Source organism: Micromys minutus (genome assembly GCF_963924665.1).
Source record: "Micromys minutus genome assembly, chromosome: 17".
NCBI classification, from domain to species: Eukaryota; Metazoa; Chordata; class Mammalia; order Rodentia; family Muridae; genus Micromys; species Micromys minutus.
This window is the reverse complement of record NC_137952.1, coordinates 8,400,484-8,423,576: the sequence shown is the minus strand read 5'-3', so window position 1 is coordinate 8,423,576 and position 23,093 is coordinate 8,400,484.

The following is a 23,093-nucleotide window of genomic DNA, read 5'->3' as shown; positions in this document are numbered from 1 at the left end:
TGGAAAACACAATACAATAAGGAAAAATACAGCCTAGTAAAAACAAGAAAACTCCTAAACAAGAAAATTAAAAGAAGAAAAAGACACAGACACAACTCAACCCACTAAAGAAATAATGGCAGGAAACAGAAACAACTATTCCTTGATATCAATTAACATAAATGGACTCAACTCCCCAATAAAGAGACATAGGCTATCAGACTGGATACATAAACAAAATCCAGCCTTTTGCTGCATACAGGAAACTCATCTCAGAGACAAAGACAGACACTATCTCAGAGTAAAAGGGTAAGAAAAAAACTTCCAAGCAAACAGCCCTAAGAAGCTAGCTGCAGTGACCATTCTAATATCGAATAAAGTAGATTTTCAACCAAAAGTTATCAAAAAAGATAAGGAAGGACACTTTTTACCCATTACCAGGGAAATCTGTCAGGAGGAACTCTCAATTCTTAACATATATGCTCCAAATAAAAAAGCACTCACATTCAGAAAAGAAACCCCACTAAATCTCAAAAAATACATTTCACCCCACACAATAATAGTGGGAGACTTTAATACCCCACTTTCACCAATAGACAGATCATGGAAACAGAAACTGAACAAGTACACTGCAAAACTAGCAGAGACTTTGAACCAACTAGAATTAATAGATATATACAGAACATACTATCCTAAAGTAAAAGAATACATCTTCTTCTCACCACCATGGCACCTTCTCGAAAAATGACCACATAATTGGACACAGAACAAGCCTCAATCAATATAAGAATATTGAAATACTCCCATGCATCCTCTCATATCAACAAGGTCTATGGCTGGTCTTTAACAACAACAAAGACAACAAAAAGCCCACATACACATGGAAACTAAACAACACTCTGTTAAACAATAGCAGGGCCAAAGAAGAAATAAAAAAAGAAATTAAGGACTTTTTAGAATTCAACAAAAACAAAAACACAACATACCCAAACTTATGGGATGCAATGAAAGCAGTACTGAGAGGAAAACTCATAGCCCTAAGTGCTTCCAAAAAGAAACTAGAGAGAGAGCTTACATCAGCAACCTGACAGTACAGCTAAAAGCCCTAGAACAAAAGGAAGCAGATATACCCCAGAAGAGTAGACGGCAAGAAATAATCAAAATTTGGGCAGATAGACCAAATAGAAACAAAAAGAACCATTGAAAAAATCAACAAAACCAAGAGTTGGTTCTTTGAGAAAATCAACAAGATTGATAAACCCCTAGCAGGACTAACTAGAGGGCAAAGAGAGAGTATACAAATTAACTAAACCAGAAAGAAAAGTAGAGACATAACAACTGAAACTGAGGAAATTCTAGAAATCATCAGATCCTACTACAAAAACTTATACTCCACAAAATTGGAAAATATGGAGGAAATGGACGAATTCCTAGACAGATACAAGATCCCAAAGTTAAATCAGGACAAAGTAAACCATCTAAATACCCCCATAATACCTAAAGAAATAGAAGAAGTCATCAAAAGCCTCCCAACCAAAAAAACCCAGGTCCAGAAGGGTGCAGTGCAGAATTTTATCAGACATTAATTGTGGACATAACACCAGCATCCTCCAAACTATTCCAAAATATAGAATCAGAATAAATACTACCCAACTCATTTTTTGAAGTTACAATAACCTTCTTACTTAAACTACACAAAGACCATACAAGGAAAGAGAACTTCAGACCAATCTCACTTATGTACATCGACACAAAAATACTCAACAAAATCCTTGCATACCGAATCCAAGAACACATAAAAACGATCTTTCATCATGACCAAGTAGGCTTCATCCCTGTGATGCAGGGATGGTTTAATAAAAGGAAATCAATCAATGAAATTCACCATTTAAACAAACTCAAAGTACAAAATCGCATGGTCATCTCACTAGATGCTGAGAAACATTTGAAAAAATTCAACACCCCTTCATGTTAAAAGTCCTGGAAAGAACAGGAATCCAAGGTCCATACATAAACTTAATAAAAGAAATATACAGCAAACCAACAGCCAACATCAAACTTAACGGTGGGAAACTTGAAGCAATCCCACTAAAATCAGGGACTTGACAAGGTTGCCCACTCTCCCCCTACAAATTTAACATTGTACTGGAAGTCCTGGCTGGAGCAATTAGACAGCAAAAGGAGATCAATGGAATGCAAATCGGAAAGGAAGAGATAAAAATATCACTCTTTGCTGATGACATGATAGTGTACTTAAGTGACCCCAAAAACTCCACCAGAGAATTCCTACAGCTGAAAAACTAGTTCAGCAAAGTGGCTGGATAAAAAATCAACTCAAACAAATCAGTAGCCTTCCTATACTCAAAGGACAAACATGTGGAGAAAGAAATTAGGGAAAAGGTACCCTTCACAATAGTCACAAGAACTATGAAATACCTTGGTTTGACTCTAACTAAGCAAGTGAAGGACCTGTAAGACAAGAACTTCAAAACTCTAAAGAAGGAAACTGAGGAGGATCTCAGAAAATGGAAAGATCTCCCATGCTCCTGGATTGGAAATATCAACATTTTAAAAATGGCCATCCTACCAATAGCAATCTACAGATTCAGTGCAATCCCTATCAAAATTCCAACAGAGTTGTTCATGGAATTGGAAAGATCAATGTGCAATTTCATATGGAAAAACAAAAGACCTACAGTAGCGAAATCCATCCTCAACAACAACAAAACACCTGTAGGAATCACTATCCCTAACCTCAAGCTATATTACAAGTCAATTGTGCTGAAAACATCATGGTACTAGTACAGAAATAGGCATGTGTATCAATGGAATAAAATAGAAGATCTAGAAATGAGCCCTCACATATATGGTCACCTGATTTTTGACAAAGGAGCAGCAAACATTACATGGAAAAAGGACAGCCTATTCAACAAATGGTGCTGGTCCAACTGGCACTCAACATGCAAAAGAATGAAAATAGACCCTTTCTTATCTCCTTGTACAAAGCTCAAGTGTAAGTGGATCAAAGATCTCCACATTACACCAGATACACTGAAACTGTTAGATGAGAAAGTAGGGAAAACCTTAGAACACATAGGCACAGGAGAAAATTTCCTGAACAAAACACCAATGGCTCAAGCTCTAAGGTCAAAGATTAACAAATGGGACTTAATGAGATTGCAAAGTTTCTTTAAGGCTAAGGACATTGTCAAGAAAACACAACGGCAGCCAACAGAATGGGAAAAGGTTTTTACCAACTCCACATCAGATAGAGGCCTAATATCTAAGGTATACAAAGAACTCAAAAAGCTAGATACCAGAGAATCAAATAACCCTATTAAAAGTGGGGAAATGCAAATCAAATGCAAATCAAAACAACCCTGAGATTCCAGCTCACACCAGTCAGATTGGCCAAGATCCAAAATTCAGAGGACAGCAGATGCTGGCGAGGTTGCAGAGAAAAAGGAACCCTTCTCAACTCTTGGTGGGGTTGCTAACTAATAAAACCAGTCTGGAAATCAGTCTGGCGATAACTCAGAAAATTGGACATAATACTACCTGAAGACCCAGCTATTCCACTTCTAGGCATCTACCCCAGAGACACCTTAGTACACAAAAAGATATATGCACCACAATGTTCATAGCAGCTCTACTTATAATAGCCAGATGCTGGAAAGAACCCAGATGTCCTTCAGAAGATGAATGGATACAAATATTGTGGTACATTTACACAATGGAATACTACTCAGCCACCAGAAACATTGACTTGACCAAATTCTTACGAAAATGGCTGCATCTAGAGAATATCATCCTTAGTGAGATAACCCAGTCACAAAAGAACAGAAATAATATGCAGTCACTGATAATGGGTTGCTAACTTCAGAGGCTCGCACTGCCCCAGAAACATCTCACAGACTGTATGAAGTCCAAGAAATAAAGAAAACAAAACAAAACAAAACAAAAAAATCTTTATGCAACAAGAAATCTTTGACTATTTCAATGTTATATTTTGTTTTACATGTACTTTATGCTCATTGTAACTATTAAGTTTTTCCTGCATACTATCAAACCTTTAATAAAATCAAGTACTAACAAATATATTCATACAGTTTTATGTAAAAATTATTTTAAAATCTGAAAAAAAAGTACTGACAAAAATGTATAATTTTATGCAAAAAATGCTTAAAATCTGTACATTTATCTTTGTTTTGTAAAATAAAATCTTTAAAAAATAAAAAATAAATAAAATGAGATACATATACGTTAAAAAAAATGAAAATATTATCCTGAGTATGGTAACCTAATCACAAAAGAGCACACATGATATGCACTTCCTGATAAGTGAATATTAACCCCCCAAAAATCTTAGAAAACCCAAGATATAATTCACAGATCATATGAAGTTCAAGAAGAAGGAAAACCAAAACATGGATGCTTCAGTCCTCCATGATGCAGGAACAAAGTACTCACAGGAGAATATATAGAGACAAAGGTTGGCACAGATTGTAATGGAATGGCCATGCAGAGGTTGTCCCTTATACAATTATTAAAGGCAGACAATATTGCAGATGCCAAGAAGTGCATGCTGAGAGGAGCCTGATGTAGCTGCCTTCTGAGAGGCTGTGCCAAATCCTGACAAATAGAGATGTGGATACTCGCAGGCAACCATTGGACTTAGCATTGGTTCCCCAATGGAAGAATTAAAGAAAAGACTGAAGGAGCTGAAGGGATTTGTTATCCCATAACAATAACAATGTTCACCAATCAGACCCCACACAGGTCCCAGGTACTAAACAACTATGCAAACAGTACACATGAAGAGACCAATGGCTTCAGCAACATATGTATCAAAGGATGTCTTTTTTTGGGCGTAAATATAAGGAGAGGTCCTTGGTCCTGAAGAGACTAGATGCCCCATTGTAGGGGAATGCCATGGCAGGTAGACTGGAGGAAGTGCCCGGAGGAGCACTGTCTTTGAAGCAAAATGCTTAAAATTCAAAAAATAAAAATAAAAAACTACATGTATGAAGCTGCTGAGGTCTGTTGCTTACTGGAGATAGAACATGGCTTCCTTGCTATATAACATTACAACTATCATCATGTTTTCCTATTTCTATACTACCTGAACTTGGCTATCCTAAATCATGCACGTTGACCTCAAAGTCCAAGAGTTGCTTGGCTGTCTCTTAGAATTAAATGTGTGCACCACTCGCCTGGACTTAAGTTTTTGTTCACCTCTTATTTGCTTTGTCTAAGCATCAAAATGTCCCTTATTTCTACTAGCATAGTACATTATGCCCCATTTAAAGTATTTTATTTCTTTCCAAATCCAAAGTCACAAAATATACATTCTTCCAAATAAAAGCATAGCCATGCCTATCATAGCAATACTCCGATCCCTAATATCAACTTTTGTCTTAGTTAGGGTTTTTCTGCTGTGACCGGACACCATGACCAAGGCAAGTTTTATAAAGGACAACATTTAACTGGAGCAGGCTTACAGATTCAGAAGTTCTGTCCATTATCATTAAGGAAGGAGCATAGCAGTGTCCAGGTAGATGTGAGGGAGTTCTTCATCTTCACCTGAAAGTTGCTATGAGACTACTAGCTTCTAGGCAGGTAGGGAAAATGTATTAAAGCCCATAATCACAAGGCCACATGTTCTCCAAAAAGGCCAAACATTCCAACAGTGCCATTCACTTGAATTTCCAAACATATACAAACCATTCCAACTGCCTTGTAGTATAGTCTGAGGCTAGGGGTGGTATTAATTTTTCAAGTTGTTTCAGTGTTCACAATGTTTTTGCTATCCTAGATTGTTTGTCTTTATAAATGAAATGAAGTATTGTTCTGTTAAGTTGTATAGAGAATTGTGTTGGAATTGTGATGTTAATTCCATTTAATTCATTTCTTTTGTTAAGATTTTTTTTTTTTTGTATTTCTTACCAGTCTGTAAGCATGTCAGTTCTTTCCATCTTCTGATATCTTATTCATTTTCTTTTATCAGAATCTTTGAATTTCTTCTCATAGAGATCTTTCATTTACTGGGTTAGAGTTAAACCAAGATATTTTACATTATTTATGTCTGTTGTAAAGGAAGTTGTTTTCATAACTAAATTCTCAGTCTATTTATTATTTGTATAGAGAAAACTCCTGATTTTTTATTTGTATCTATCCACTCTCCTGAAGGTGTTTATTAAAAGTACATGTTCTCTAACAAAGTTTCTGGAGTTGCTTATGTATATTGTCATAACATACTCAAATACTGAGACTTTGATTTCTTCCTTTTCAATTTGTATCACGTTGAACTCCCTTATTTTTTATTACACTAGCTAGAATTTCAAATGCTCTATTTTATAGACAGAGAGAGAGTGGACAACATTTTCCCTGATTTTAGTGGAATTGTTTTAAATTTCTCACCATTTAATTTAATGTTGTCTATTGGCTTGCTGTATATTGCATTTTTTATGTTTTTGTATGTGCGTTGTATCCCAAATCTCTCTACGACTTTTAACATGAAGAAGTGTTGGTATTAGTCAAAGGCCTTTTCACCTCTAATGAGATAACAATGTGATTTTTGCTTTTCAGTTTGTTTATATGGCTGAATACCTTGGTGGATCTTCATATATTTAACAATTCCTGCATCTATAAGATAAAGCCTACTTAATCTTGTATATCATGTTATTGATGTGTTCCTATATTTGGTTTGTGAGTATTTTGTTGATTATTTTTGCATCATAGTTCATAAGAGCAATCATTCTGAGATTTTCTTTCTTTGTGAGCCTAAGTATCTTTTATATTTCAGGGTAACTGTACCTTTATAGCATGAGTTTGGCAGTGATACTCTCAAAATATCCTCTTTTCTATTATTGTGAATGTTTGGCATGTCCTATTCTGTCAAATCTTTCTTTGCTCTATCCTTTGTCCGCCTCTCAATTAGACATCACTTTCAAACATGGGTGTTTCATTCTACAAACTAAATTTACTTCACAGTTTGTTATTAAATGTAAAAGCATACATTTATTTTTACCCTGAGTGACTAAGGTAATAGTAATAATAAAAGTTTTGTGATCTAGGCTGAGCCACCTCTAAATAGAAACAGGATAATTCAATAAACATTATAATCTCAGTTTATTTTGTGATCAATTATCCTGTAACAGAGAAATTTTAATCCAGCAATATAGCTGCTCTAACAAGAAATGAAACATAAACAAATGATTGATTTGAAAAATAGAAACATAAAGATATTTGACCCCTTTGGCTGGAACTCATACTTGTTTTGATTACCCATCTTTAATCCCAAACTATGATGTCTAATGGAGAGGTAAAGAAAGTAAGAAATCAAAGAAAGATTTGACAGAATGAGGCAAAGATAGAATGTGCATAACTCTAGTGAAAACATGCAGGAAAAATAGCTATTAAAAGAGTAGTAGCAGAAAAAGAAGAGTCAGTTCAAATAGTTCAGTTCATTTCAGTTCAGTGCAGCACAGAGTACAGCAGAAGTGTTGAGTTTGGAGTAATGCAGTACTTGAAGTTCAGAGACAGTCTTTCCAAGAAGAGTAATTCAGTCAGAATCTAGGAGAGGCCCAATTGAATCAGTCAGCTAGGAAATGAATTTGAGACAAACAGCTGAATTGAAACAGCCAGCCACTGTTCAAAAAGAACTAGAAAGGTTGAATTTATTTAGAAGTAATTCTCAAAGGCTGAAACATTTTAGGTGTAAGTTAGCATTTACATGCTGGAAGCTGCACCCTTTAAGGTCTGTGCTTACAGACAAGACAGAATTATAAGAAGGATAACCAGACCTAGGCCTATATAATGCTATATCAAAACAGTCATGGGCCCAACCCATGTATTCATAAAGCTAGTGTAAGGCTCTCATCTTATTCTGTGATTGGAGGAAGTAAAGAAAATATGTTAATTTAGAATGTGCTCATCCTCAACTTTCTATGAAAATCAGAAAATATAAAAAGTGCAATCAACTCCCGAGATCACCTTTCTTTATACTTTAGAGAGAATGTCTAGATAAATTGGATTTATCAGTTGCTCTTGACTACTGATCAGATGCGAAATAAATGATAAAATTATATAAAATATAGTACAGCAACATACTTAATTTCTTTGTTGCTCTGATCTCTCTATCACTTTGATTTTTGTACTAAAAATAGCAGGAAAATCTTGAAATTTTAGTCAACAGGAACTTGGAGAACTTTATCATTAGCTGAGATTTTTTTTTCATTTTTTATTAGATACTCTTTTTATTCATATTTGAAATTTATTCTCTTACCCGACCCTACTCCCATACCCATGCCCTATATATGTATCTTCATGAAGGTGAACTTACTCCTAATTACCCTCTCCATCCCAGTGCCTTGCCATTCCCCTGCATTGGGAAAACATGCTCTACCTGGACTATAGGCTTCTTCTCACATTGAGGCCAGACACTCCTATCCTCAGCTACATATGCGACTGAAGCCATAGGTCTCTCAATGTATGCTCAGTTGGTGTTTTTGTCCATGTGAGTTTTGGAGGGTTTGGGCAGTGGATAATATTGTTCTTCCCATGAGGTTGTAACCACATTCAGCTTTTTCAGTTCTTTCTTTATCACCTTCATTGGGGTCCCTGTGTTCAGTCCAGTGTTTAGCTGCAAAGCTGCTGAGCTCTATTTGTATAACTCTGGCAGTACCCCTGAGGAGGCATCTCTGTCTGGTTCTTGCCAATAAGTACTTCTTGGCAAGCATCAGAAATATTTTGGTGGGTATATATTGGGTGGATCTTTATGTGAGTCAGCCTGTGAACACTCTTTTCTTCAATCCCTGTTCCTTTATTTGATCTTGTATTTTTTTTTTTGTGAGTGTTTTGCTCTCCCTTCTAAGAAAGACTGAGGCACCTCCATCTTGGCCTTCATTTCTATTTGAGCTTCTTAAGATCTGTGAATAGTTTTTTTGGATATCCAGAGTTTTGGGAGACTAGTAACCACTTATTTGTGAGTGCATACCATGTGTGTTCTGACTGGGTTACATAATTCAGATTGATAATCTCTAATTCCAGCTATTTGACTAGGAATTTCATAAAGTCCCTGTTTCTAATAGCTGAGTAGTAGTCCACTGTATTATTGCACCAAGTTTTCTGAATCCATTTCTCTGTTAAAGGACATCTGGGTTCTTTTCGGCTTCTGGCTATTATAAATAAGGCTGCTGAAAACATGGTAGAGCATGTGTCCTTATTATATGTTGTAGCATCTTTGGGGTACATGCCCACGAGTTGTATATCTGTTTCTGCAGATAGTACTACGTCTAATTTTCTGAGAAAACACCAGATTGTTGTACCAGCTTACTATCCCAAAACAGTCCAGGAGTGTTCCTCTTTCTCCAGATTCTTGCCAGCATTAGCTGTCATCTGAGTTTTTGATCTTAGCCATTCTGACTGGGATGAGGTGGAATCTCAGTTTTGTTTTGATGTACATTTCCCTGATCACTAGGGATGCTGAGCATTTTAGATGCTTCTCAGCCATTCGGTATTCCACAGTTGAAAATTCCTTGTTTGGCTCTGTACCCTATTTTTTAATAGGACTGTTACTTTCTCTGGAGTCCAATTTTATAAATTCTTGGTATATATTGGATATTAGCTCTCTATCATATAATATTGGTAAACATACTTTTCCAATATGTTGGCTGCCATTTTTGTATGTTTTATCTTATTGGTAGTGTCCTTAGCCTTACAAAAACTTTGCAATTTCATGAGATCCCTTTTGTTGATTCTTTATCTTAGAGCATAAGCCATTGGTGTTCTGTTCAGGAAAATTTACCCTGTGCTTATGTGTTTTAACCTCTTCCCCAATTTCTCTTCTAATATTTTCAGTGTACCCAGTTTTTTGAAAAAGTCTTTCATCCACTTGGAATTCACCTCTGTACAAGAAGATAATAAAAGATTGATTTGCATTCTTCTGCATGCTGACTGCTAGTTGAATCAACACCAAGTGTTAAAGTGGCTGTCCTTTTTCCATTTAATGTTTTTAGCTCCTTTGTTACAGATCAAGTGACCAGAGGGTTCATTTCTGGGTCTTCAATTCTGTTCCATTGATCTACCTAAATATTTGGAAGGATTAGGAAACCAAGGCCAATACACAAACATAGTTAAAGCAATAAACATCAAACCGGTAGCCAACATCATACTAAATGGAGAGAAACTGGAAGCAATCTCACTAAATTTAGGGACTAGACAAGGCTACCCACTCTCTCCTATCTGTTCAATATAATACTGGAATTCCTAGGCAGTACAATAAGACAACAAAAAGAGTTAAAAGGGATACAAATTGGAAAGGAAGAAGTCAAAACATTGCTATTTGCAGATATGATAATATACTTTCCAGTGAAATTTTACAGCTGACAAACAACTTCAGCAAAGTGGCAGGATATAACATTAACTCAAACAAATCAGTAGCCTTCCTCCACTCAAAAAATATCTATGCAGCAAAAGAATTTAGGGACAGGACTTCCTTCACAATAGTCAGAAATAATATAAAATACCATGTTGTGACCCTAACTAAGTAAGTGAATGATCTGTATGACAAGAACTTCAAATCTTTAAAGAAACAAATTGAAGAGGATCTCAGAAGATAGAAAGATCTCCCATGTTCATGGATTGGAAAGGTCAACATTGTAAAAATGGCCATCTTGCCAAAAGCAATCTACAGATTCAATGCAATCCCCATCAAAATTTCAACTCAATTCTGCATAGAGTTGCAAAAAGCAATGTGCAAGTTCATCTTAATGAACAAAAAACCAAGGATAGTGAAATCTATTGTCGATAATAAAAGAACTTCTGGGGAAATCAAAAACCCTGACCTAAACCTGTATTACAAATCAATTGTGATAAAAACTGAATTGTATTGGTACAGAGATAGGCAGGATCCTCACTGTCATTAATTAGACTGAAAAGGAAAACCTCAGGAAATTCCACAAGGGAAAGAAGTTCAATACCTTTGACATGCTACCATGGTAGAAAACTAGAACCATGAGCTGCCATCTGAAGGAGAAGTTGAAGACCAAGAAGTAGCAGTGGAAGAAGCTGCTGTAAACTCTGCCCAAGTGTGCAGTCAAGGCCTCAGTCAAGGCAAGTAAAATAAAGTGCAAGACTGACAAAAAAAAAGAAAGAAATTGACTGTGAAGACCATTGTGTGTGTGTGTGTGTGTGTGTGTGTGTGTGTGTGTGTGTGTTTGTCTGTAGGTGTCTATTTGATAAAGTATATATATACATTTATTCATCTTAAGAAAATCTGACATTGGAATGAAAAAATAATAGTTGCAAAGTAATATGTGTGTTGGTATTGTGTGCATATGTGTCTGTGTGTCTGTGTGTTTGTGTCTAAATTTATATGTAGTCACGTACGTATAATATAACTTTACCCTGTTGTCAGCCTGTGTAATACTTCCATGATATCAACTGAATTCTGATTTAAAAGACTCACTGAATCCTAAACTGGAATACAGCCTCGAGTTTTCTCAGTGAGGGAAAGTAAATGTCAAGATGATAAAAACTAATCAAGTCAGTTTTACTCACATTGAAATGTTAACAAATCCATAAACCTAAAATTCAAAAACAATAGGTGTCCTTACCTTGAGGACACCTAACACTATCACTTTTATGATTGTGCTGTTTTCAGAATAGCAATGGACTCATATGAGATGCCTATAATGGCCTCATTTTATGACTTAGGAATAGGAAGACTGCCAAAAACCTATTAATATTTCAAACAAATTTTCTCACCTATAAACTTTTTTTTAATCTGAACTTTCTATACTTGTGGGTAGTTCCAATTATGAATCTGAATGTCACAAGACCATCAAACAGTAAAATGCAGTTGGTATTTACAATTATTTTAAAAGAATATTGGATACCCATCAGGAATTTAACATTTTCATTTACAAAGATACATATTTGTGAAGTTAATAATCTTTTGTGAGACTTGTATGTAAGGAAAAATTCATGAAACTTGAAATTTACCATAAAATATACTTGGTCATCTTTTCCTTTGTCAAGTTTGAATGAAAATTGTCAGGTACAAGCAGTGACAATATGTCAGGCAATTTTCTCAAAATTTACTTAGAATTCTGTAAGACATATTAAAACACACAGTATTTACATTTAAATTTAGAATTTTAAACAACTGATTTTATGGATTCTTGATTTAAACTTCTTTTATTTATAGATAGAGACCTAATTCACTACACTATTTCCTTAGCAAGCAAAAACTCTTAGTTATTCTCTAGTTATTTGCATGATAAAAAAAGCACCCTGGAGTATCCTTGATCTGGTCAGAAAGAAATGGATGAATCTCTGCACATTGCCTGCCACCTTGACAAGCCTATTTATCCAGCTCTGGGACATTAATAAGCTGTGTTTCATAAAAAAATCAAAGGTGCAAATCACATAAAGTCCAACATCTCTGTCTCTGCTCTGGTCCTCCATGTACATGTAAGCATAAATATGTACCTACACATATAAGAACATACATAAGCATACATGTATATAATTCTGTGCTTTGGTTTTATATATGAATATATTAAAATTTTAAATAAGTTGTATTTAAATAAATTAAATAAATAAAATTTGTAAATTATTGAATGTTCAGAATAAATAAGACTTTATTTCACATGTAGCTAAAAACATTATGAGGTAGGAATCAGCAGTGCTGAGTCAACCATAATTCAGCTTAAAAACATTCTCTTGTGATAGAAATAAGAACAATTTTTAAAAGAAATTTCAAAGTTTTACACAATTCACTTATATTACACTTACATACACTCATACCTTTTTATTTAAGTCATAATTTCCAAAATAAATTTCCTAATAAATATACAAACCTGTCTATTGGCACAATGGATATTAAAATATGAAAGATTTGTAACTTGATCATTTACATTAATTTAGGAGACAATAGTCAGTTGAGAAAGAAGATAGGATTATTCATTTCTAACTCATGTTCTAAATATATTGCATTAATAAAAAGAAAAGCAATATATAAATAGTAAGCTAGCACTCATCAATGGTCAGAAGCATCACCAACATTTATTTTCTAATGATTGGCTTTTTATGAAAGTCAACAAAATACTTTAAATAAGAAAAAATACTGAAATTTGAGTCCTTGTATTAGATATTAGGATTAAAACATTGTCTAGAGGGACAGAATTTATAGAATGAGTACAAAGGATAAGCATATAGATAAATATAGATATAGATTATAGATATAGGTAGATATGGATATATATAGAGAGAGATAGAGGTAGAGATAAAGACAGAGATAGAGATGATATAGATAATATAGGTAGTAGAGATAGACATGTAGAGATAGATAATAGTCATATGAACACACACCTTAATACTGATTCATTAGGGGTGAAGCTCTAAAATTGTGGGGTAAAGCTACTGCCACAAACATTTCTCAGGAATTGCTTATTAAGTAAAAGAAACCTACACAGGTGCAAAAAGTTCTGCCAAGTAATTGGCTTTGATTCATTTTTGACACTACAGTTCATATTGACCTTTAATTTAATGGGTAATATGTAAAAATTTGTAGAGTTTCTTAAGATTGCCAAACTTATGCATAATACAAAAGGATATGTAATGTGAACAGCATAACATTGGTCTGAGTCAAATTTTTTTTCTGTGTCAATGACTGGCAGGCATATTATAGAAACATTATGAAATAGCTAGTAGACATAGAACAAAATGGCTTCAGATATGCTTATTATATAAGCTGAAAACAGAATGATAGTCCAAACTAAAGGTGGATCTTATCACCTCGAAGATCTATATTAAAAGGGGTCATCTACATGATTTAATTATGAAAAAAATCTTCTTTCCTTCAGTAGATAGAAATTGCTTACCATTTGAGACATGGGGCCACCCACCCACCCAACTTTAAAATTTGTGACCCTGAATTATTCTTGTCTAAAGATAATACTGGGACAAAAATTGAGCAGAGACTGAGGAAGGCCACCCAGATACCAGCCTAATTTTGGATCCATCCCCTGAGCAGGCATTAAATCCTGACACTATTACTTATGCCATGATGAGCTTGAAGCCAAGCATGGCTGTTCTCTGATGGACTGACTGAGATGGACGCAGGTACTTACAACCAATCATTGGACTGAGGTCAGGCATGTCTATCAAAAGTTAGAAAAAGAATTGAGGGGGCAGGAGGATATTGAAACTTCATAGCAGCAGAACAATCAAATATCCTGGACCTCTTAGAGCTCCCAAAGGTTAGGCTACAAACCAAAGACCACACATGGGCTGGTCTCTGGCCCCTGCTACATATGTAACAGAGGTCTGCCTTGTCTAGCCTCAGTAGAAAAGTATGCACTTAATCCTGTAGAAACATGGTAGAAACAATCTATCTTTATTCCAAACCACCCACTTTGGAGTTGTCATGGATTTTGAGACCCAAGTAATTAGGATATAAGCAAAAAAAAAAAAAAAAAAAAAATCATTGATTTGGAACAAAGATTATTTCTAGACTTAGATATAATAATTCAATTAATTAAAATAATTAGGCTTAGGTAGTAGTTACGAGCAAGCAGATGGAAAAACATATAAATTTATATTATTTATTATAAACCCATTATATTGACTTATATCACTAATACTATTTCAATTATATATTTAGAATTGTCATTACTGCTCTTGCAGAAGGTATGGGTTCAGTTCTCAGGATTTAAATGGTAATTCACACTCTTTTAATTCCAGATCCAGAGAGACTTGACTTACCTCTTCTCCATGTCTATACTCACATATGCATAGCCGTACATATCGCTCCACACATGTACATACACATATTTTAATGATAAAATAAATTGTATGTAATTGAATTTATCTCAAAATTATTAAAATCATTTTTCAGCATATGCTTGAGATAATAGAGTGTCATTTTCTAACTCAAAGCGTCTTCCCCCAAAGTAGACCAATGTATTAAACTATTTGGATTTTTTTTCCTGGCTTAAAACATAGTACAGTGGCTCTTTGATATGTAATATTTAGAATTCTGAATATATTTTCATAGATTGCAACCCTTCCAAAAGTCTTCATTCAAGGAAATAGTGACAACATACTTGTCATATACACAGTGTCTTGCTGTGCTTCATGATTTTCTGCCTACAATTACTTTTCTAACACTTTGATTCAGCAACTCTTGATAAAGACAGGTTTCTTGGGTTCAGTTTTCTGTCAGGATAATACACTCCCTATGGCATAGCTTTCTATTATCTCAGATTGTTGATGTCTGCCCTTTAATTTTTAAAGCCAAATTCATTAACTTTTAATATTCTCCTTCTAAAAGAGACCTGTGAATGTTATTAGAATGTATGTCCTTTTGCCTGAATATTCACTCTTCTGTTTTATTTCTTCTGGCATTACAATACAATATATTGAAACAGAAATGGAGAGAAGTTAAAAAAAAAATAGAGCTTGATTGTGACCTTAGCATTACTTACATTTATTTCAGCAAAAATCTTCTCATATATCTGAATTAATTTTTTCATGTATATGTTATCTATAAAGTCTAGATAAACTTAAACTAGTTACACCAAGACCAGGTCCTGGTTCTTTGGGATTATTTCTCATAATTATTCTATGGTTTGGGAATGTGGAAAAGGTTTAAATGTACTTGATTAATATCTAACTTCATCATTTACCAAAAATATTTATGTTAGTACATTATTAAATTTATAAATCTGTTTCTGAATATTGGCTTTGACTTTGAAAACAAAAATAATTCTAATATCTTAAGTACTGCTGTATAATTTAATTGATAATCAAAGTTTTAATTAATATTAATTTTATTCTCCATTTATTTTAAACTTAATATTATTTGTTTTGTTTGCTTTGCCTGTTTTCTTTTAATTTTTCTTGCTTAATAGCCAAATGAATTGTCTCTACATGTTTGAATTAATTTATTATCATTCTGAATACTGCCTTTCCTCAGAGAATCCCTCCTCCTGTCCTCCCTTGACTTTGCATCCCACTTTTTATATTAATCTCTACAGGATTAGGCATATTCTCTCCTACTGAGGCCAGATAAGACAGCCCTTTCACACATATGTTCCAGGGGCCTTCAACCAGCATGTGTATGTTTATTTGTTGGCAGCTCAATCTCTGAAAGCACACAGGGTCCAGGTTAGTTAACATTGTTGGTCTTCTTATGGGGTTACCATCCCCTTCAGTTTCTTTAATCCTTCCCCTGACTCTTCCATAGAGGTTCTATTTCCAAAGTTTGGCTGAAAGTATCTACATTTATCTCAGTCAGTTGTGTAGAGTCTTCAGAGAATGGCCATGCTAGAGTACTCTCTGCAAAGCACAGCATTGCATCACTAATAGTGTTAAAGATTCTTGTCTGCCTGTAAGATGGGTTGAAAATCAGTTCAGCTATTGGTCAACTATTCCTTCAGTCTTTGTTCTATCTTTGTTTCTGCATTTTTTGGGGAGTTTAATTTTTTCTTTTTATTTATTTTTTCAAAAGTTTTATATGTATATTCTGTTGTACAGCATGGTGTTTTTAAACATACACACAAACATATACACATTTATACATGTACTTATAGACACACATACATACATATACACACATTCATACATAAGTATAAATACATGTATATACACATGCACACACATATATATGTACATACACACTCTTAGACACACAAATCTATATATATGTATACACACTCCTATGTTCACAAACATATACACACACTCATACACACACACAAACATATATCCATGTGTGTACACATGCATACATGCACATTGTGAAATGAATGCAGTGAGTTACTTAATACAGGCATTATCCTGCTGTTCAGTGGCAAGAACAATTAAAACCTATTTTCTTAGCAATCTTCAAGTGTTAAGTGCACCACCATCGACTATAATTGGTGCCCTTATTCTTCGTTGCAGTTTCTCTGTCTTCTGTTCTTGGCCCAGCACTGGAGACTAGAGTGGCCAACCTTCAACCATTGACAGTTCAGCAGCCAGTGGGACAACATGTTTGGAATCAAGACTTGGCCTGAGTAGGAGTCCAGTGCAACAATTAAACACCGTTTTGTAAACATCACTCAACAAATAGCGATGGTCTCAGTAGTGCATTTTTTTAATAGGACCAACATTAGGCAAAATTTTGATAGGTGGGTTAGTGTATCACTTCCCTCAGCTGAGGGTCCTATTTGTCTACTGGAGCTGGTCTCTTTAGGGTCTAATATCCCCACTGTTGAATTTTTTGGCTATGGTCAGGTGCATTGAACACAAAGATCCTCCCCCATCCCAGTTCTCTGGAAATTCTTAGAGATTCTCTCCTCTCCCACCTGCAACCTGGCTGTTTGCATGCTTTCTCCATCCTCCTGTCTCTCCAGATGGACTAGCAAATATCATAATCAGTGAAATAATCCAGACCCCAAAGTATATGTGTAGTAACTACTCACTGAACACCCATGATGTAACACAGAGATCCAACAAAGTTAAAGCAGAGAGAAGGTTAAAGTGAGGATGCTTCAATCCATGCAGTAGTAGGAACAAAATTATCATGGGAGAAAAAGAGAGGTAGGAACCTGTGTGGCAGAGAAGAGGAGTGGGGGAAGAGGGAGCAAATCAGGTATGAGGGAGGCAGGAGAGAATCCCTGAGGGTCTGGAGAATGAATGGAAATTTTTGGCTACATGGGGTACAAGGTCGAGAGTGGGGAGAACCTCTAGAAAGTCAAAAATAGTTGGAGTGTGAGAGGCTCCTAAGACTCAATAGGAGTTATCTTAGCAGAAATGTCCAAGAGGGAAGATGGAACCTGAAGAGACTACCTCCAATACATAGACAGGGTTCCCAGTGGAGAGATGGGGACAAAAATTTACCTTCAAAAGTTTTGAGCCAGAGTTGTTCCTGACTAAAAGAAATGCAGGGACAAAAATGAAGCAGAGACAGCAGTGCTCTTTCATAGATCCCCTCTCTGTCCATTCTTGTGAGAGTTGGGTATATGCTATCTCTGACTCATTTGTCAAATCATTTTCTGATTTGTCACTTTATATGCTCTTCAATTAGATATCATTTTCAAACATATCTGCTTCTTCTACAAAGTGATGTTTGAAATTAATGGTCTATACCGAGGGTGTGTCTGTGTTCCAGTTGAGGAGTCATGTTTCTGAATTAAAACTGGACTACATTAACTAATACTATATGGACACTTTATGTAATATGGCTTGATTGTTTTTGTGGTCATATAGGTACCAATCCGAGTTCACTGACATGGCACCAGCATAGATTTCAAGGGCCTAACTACTTTAAAGGTAAAAACAAAACCAAATGCTAGCTCTTGGTTTATATGGATTCATATATTTCTAATTGTACATTGAAAAGCATAAGATGGAATGGATACTTACAGAAATAAATTGAATAGTGCTTTATTAACATTAAATATTTGAATGTTAGTAAAAGAGCAACTGCTGAAAGACACTGGATTATAGAAAAAAAGGTACAAAATTCGGTCAATCTCTATACTGTAAAGAAGTTTTAACATAGGAGTGGAAGTTAAAGAATGTGTTACAATGGAGAACAGATTTGTCTATACTGCCATCGATGTAAAAGACCATGGGTTCCATCAAAATTGATAAAGAACCTACCTGAATAAGAGAAATTTCACATTAAAAGCAAGAAATAAAGAGACTCAGAATAATAGCAATGTGGATGATAGAGAAAGCTTTCAACATTGTATGGAGACAGCTCAAAAAAAAAAAAAAAAAAAAAGCAGTTTCTGGATGATTTTTTCTCCAATCTCTGTACATCTATTTGTCTCATTATTTCCTCCCATGGACATTTTATTCTTCATTCTAAGATGGACAGAGGCAATAACTTTCTGGCCTTCCATCTGTTTGAGTGTCATAAGTTCTGTGAATATTTTGTTGGTTATTCTGAGATTTTGGGACTAGTATCCACTTATCAGTGATTACATACCAGTAGTGTTCCTTTGGGACTGGGTTACCTCTCTCAGGATGAGAGTTTCAAGATCTATCTAGTTGCCTATGAATTTCATGAATTCATTTTTTTAATAACTGAATAATATTCCTTTGTGTAAATGTGCCATATTTTCTGTGTCTGTTCCTCTGTTAAAGACATCTGGGTTATTTCCAGCTTCCGGTTATTATAAGTAAGGCGGCTATGAACATGTTTGAACATGTGTCATTTTTCAATGTTGGTGCTATATTTAGGTATATGCCCGGGAGTGGAATTGCTGGGTCTTCAGTTAGCACTATGTCCAATTTTCTGAGGAACCACCAGACTGATTTTCAGAGTGGTTGTACCAGCTTAAACCCCCCATATGCAGCCAATAAACCAAAGCATTATTGCTGATGTCAAGTAGCAGGAATCTGACATAGATGCCTCCTCAGAGTCTCTGACAGAGCCGTACTTATACAGAGAAGAATGCTTGCAGCTAACTTAACACAGGGACCCCAGTGAAGGAGCTACAGAAAGAACTGAAGGAGCTAAAAGTGTCTGCAACCCCATGAAAAGAACAAAATTATCAATTAACCACACCCACCACAGCTCCTGGGGACTAAAACACCAACCAATGAGTTAGCATGGAGAGAACCATGGCTCCAGGTGCACTTGAAGCAGAGAATATCATTTTCTGGCATCAATAAGAGGAGAGGGCTTTGATACAGCAAAGGCTCATTTTCTCAGTGTTGGGGAATGCCAAGGTTCTGAGGTGAGAGAGGGTGGTTGGAGAGGAGGCACCTTCATGGAGGCAATGGGAGGAGGAGGGGAATGGGATTTGTGGAAAGGGGATAACACCTGAATTGTAAATACATAGAAAATCCAATAAGAAGTAAAACAATGGGATAGATATTTTTTCAGCCTGTGACAGACTGGATAACCTTGATGTTTAAATATACCTTTGCTGAAGGACAGATGGATAGGACTGCAGTTATGAAGGATTATATCATGATTAGATCTTCATGAGAACATTTGAACTGTTGTTTTTGGGATTAATAATTGTTTCTGTTATAAAAGTTAAACTGTTTACAAACTTTAGTTCAAAAAAAAGTGAAGGGATGTAGAATTTAAATCTAGCAACATGACTGTTCTGTCAAAGGAACACACTGAAAAATATTATGTAGCTGGAATTCAGCCATTCCACACAACACCCCCCCCCCCACATCTGGTTGGAATACACACCTCTAATACTTCTGACTTGAAGACAGACATCAGTATACACCTTTGTTCTCCCAAATAAATAACATCTCATGAAAGACTGAGGGATGAATCAGAGAATCATTCATGAATTCAGAATGACTAGAAAATAGGATAATCACAAATCTCAAAAAAACAGAGAGGAAAAGACAGCCTTTAAAAAACAGCAAAAGAGAAAAATAGTGTGATGTGGTATATCACGTGTGGTGGGTGTGTATGCAGTGTTAAAGAGACAGGTTAAGTTATACAAAGGGGAAGACAGAATAAGACAGAGAATGAGAAGGAGTTAGAAGACTTGAACATATTGTCAAAGTTAGTATGTGGTCAGGCAGAGCGACTCAGTCAGAAACTGAAAGAAGGTTGGAAGATCAGATTATAGGGAGCCTAGAAGCTTCCAGGCCTAGGACTATGGAAAGTTAGAACAGAGAAAGAAATGTTCTGGGTTCAATGTGGGTTTGACTCTCTTCTTATCACTTCATCTAAAGAAGTAAAAGTGATGTTTATAGTTGCATATATGAGTATGTGTATGAGAATGCACTACAAATCAGACTTAGCATTTTGCATTTATATATCTAGCTAAACACATACATACACACACACACACACACACACACACACACACACACATATATATATATATAAAATAAAAGATGTATGTTTTAGATTTTGTGTCTTGAGGAGAGCTAGAAGTAATGGATTTGGAGGGGGTGAAAAAAAGAAAGGTACAGAGCAAAATGAAGTAATATTTTATTAAAGTGTGTGTGTGAAAGAGAGAGGTAGAGAAAGAGACAGAGAGAGACAGAGACAGAGAGACAGAAAGACAGAGAGAGATTGAGAGAGAGAGAGAGAGAGAGAGAGAGAGAGAGAGAGAGAGAGAGAGAGAGAGAGAGACTGTGCCTGTCTGTCTGTCTTTGTAGTTTTCCTATTGATATTACACTTGTTCATGCTTTGTTTACACAGCCATTTTTATGAAAGTCAGTTTTACCTCAGACTTTCTGGAATTCTGGCTCTTAAAGTAATTTCTCCAATAGTGTTTATGGAGCTATAAATGGAGTCTTTACCAATATGTGGCTCTTAAAATATTTCCGGCCATCCATTGGTGATGGTCCCTTTAGCCTTGGAGAAGAATATATATCACAGATGTCCAATGTGTATGTAAGCAAAACACAGTAGCACACACTTTGCTCTTCTGTCAACTGTGAGTTTTTCACATCTTCTAACTGAAATAACAGAGCTCAAATAATGAAACTTAAGGCATAGATGTTAGCATTATATGAGTATCATTCAATAGTCATTTTAGAAACTCTCCCTGTAAATGTAAAATCTGTACATTTATCTTTGTTTTGTAAAATAAAGTCGTTTAAAAAAAAAGAAACTTCCTCTCCTTTGTAAATCACAAATATCAAGCTTCAATGTTTAAATAAAATAAAGAAAATATTCAATAAGAAAGAGTTGAATTCATATATATATATATATATATATATATATATATATATATATATATATATATACAGGCTTGTTCATAGAAAACTGGTTTACTCATTTCCTGAAACACTTTTGACTATAGGGAAAAACTGCCTTAAAAGATAAAAAAAGTAATGAAACAAATATATATGACCATTCTTTCTTGAGAAGACTTTTGGAATTTTACTTGAACAATGTTGTTCTGTAGGCTTTGGCTCTCTGTGCTCTTATCCAGATGTATAAACAGCTGGTGCTCAGCTGCCTGAAAAACTCTGCCCATAAACAGTCCTAGGCCATCAAGGACGGAGGCTGCTCTGGCAGAATGCATCAAAAGTAAGAAGATCTAATACATGAGTGGTACGGTACCCCAGAAGCACAAAAGCCACGACCTCATGTCAAGTGTTGCCAGTGATATGCAGAAACTCCCATAGATTCCTTAGATTTGTGAGCTTAATTTGAAGTCCTTGTGCTATCATAAAAGGTTTACTGGGAAGAAAGGGAAATACATGTTTTAAGGGAGGTTTTAAAGGAACAGAGCGTAAAAGAACAGTAGCAGGGGGATGTTTCATTGAGGAAAGGTATAGAAAATCAAATCATTGTTGGGAAAGGAATAGATAATAAGAAAGATTTTGAAGAAGCCAAGAGGAAGCATATTTTATAATTTCTAGATTCTCTATATTTTATTTCATATGAGAATTTAATTGGAGTTACCCTACACAAAGATTGCAAGACAAAAGCTACAGTACTTTGTGTGAGATATGTTTACTAAAGTTGTTAGTCAAAAAAATCTTAGACACACCAAACAATATAGATTATTGCCACAATTCTTGGTTGCCCACCAAAGTTAGATGGGAAGATTATATTCTGAAGATACTACAAACTTTGATCAAAGGAATATAAAGAAATCAAGGAGGTACTCTTCAGGATGCTTCCTCCTTACTGTCTAGATTTAATTGTAAAGTATCTAATCCAGTGAGTAAAAATTTACATAGATATTTTGATCCAGTAATGAACCATTTAAGCTACAATAACAAATGGCAAAGCAGGTGTCTAAAGATACAAAGTGACATGAATCATTAATGGGCACCTACCTACTTTCTCCTTCAAAGTAATACACTCTGGAGAATCACATAACTGGCATCCTAAGTCAAGCCAGGAAATTACGGTTGGTTGACTGATTAGCCCTAGGAGGAATCTATGCCTAGTATTTTCATAAATGGACATAGTGGCAAACTGTTCTTTAATTTTTGTCTCTTTGTGTGTACTACAAATTTATCAGAGAAGTTATTTGTCTTTGCTATTTTCTCTTAAAATTTCCCTAGGTGGATATATTGCCTCTAAAGTTTTCAGCTTTCCTACAGCACTAAATGTACTGTTATTGATATTAATAGCCAAAAGATCATTTACATTTTGCTTGTAGTTA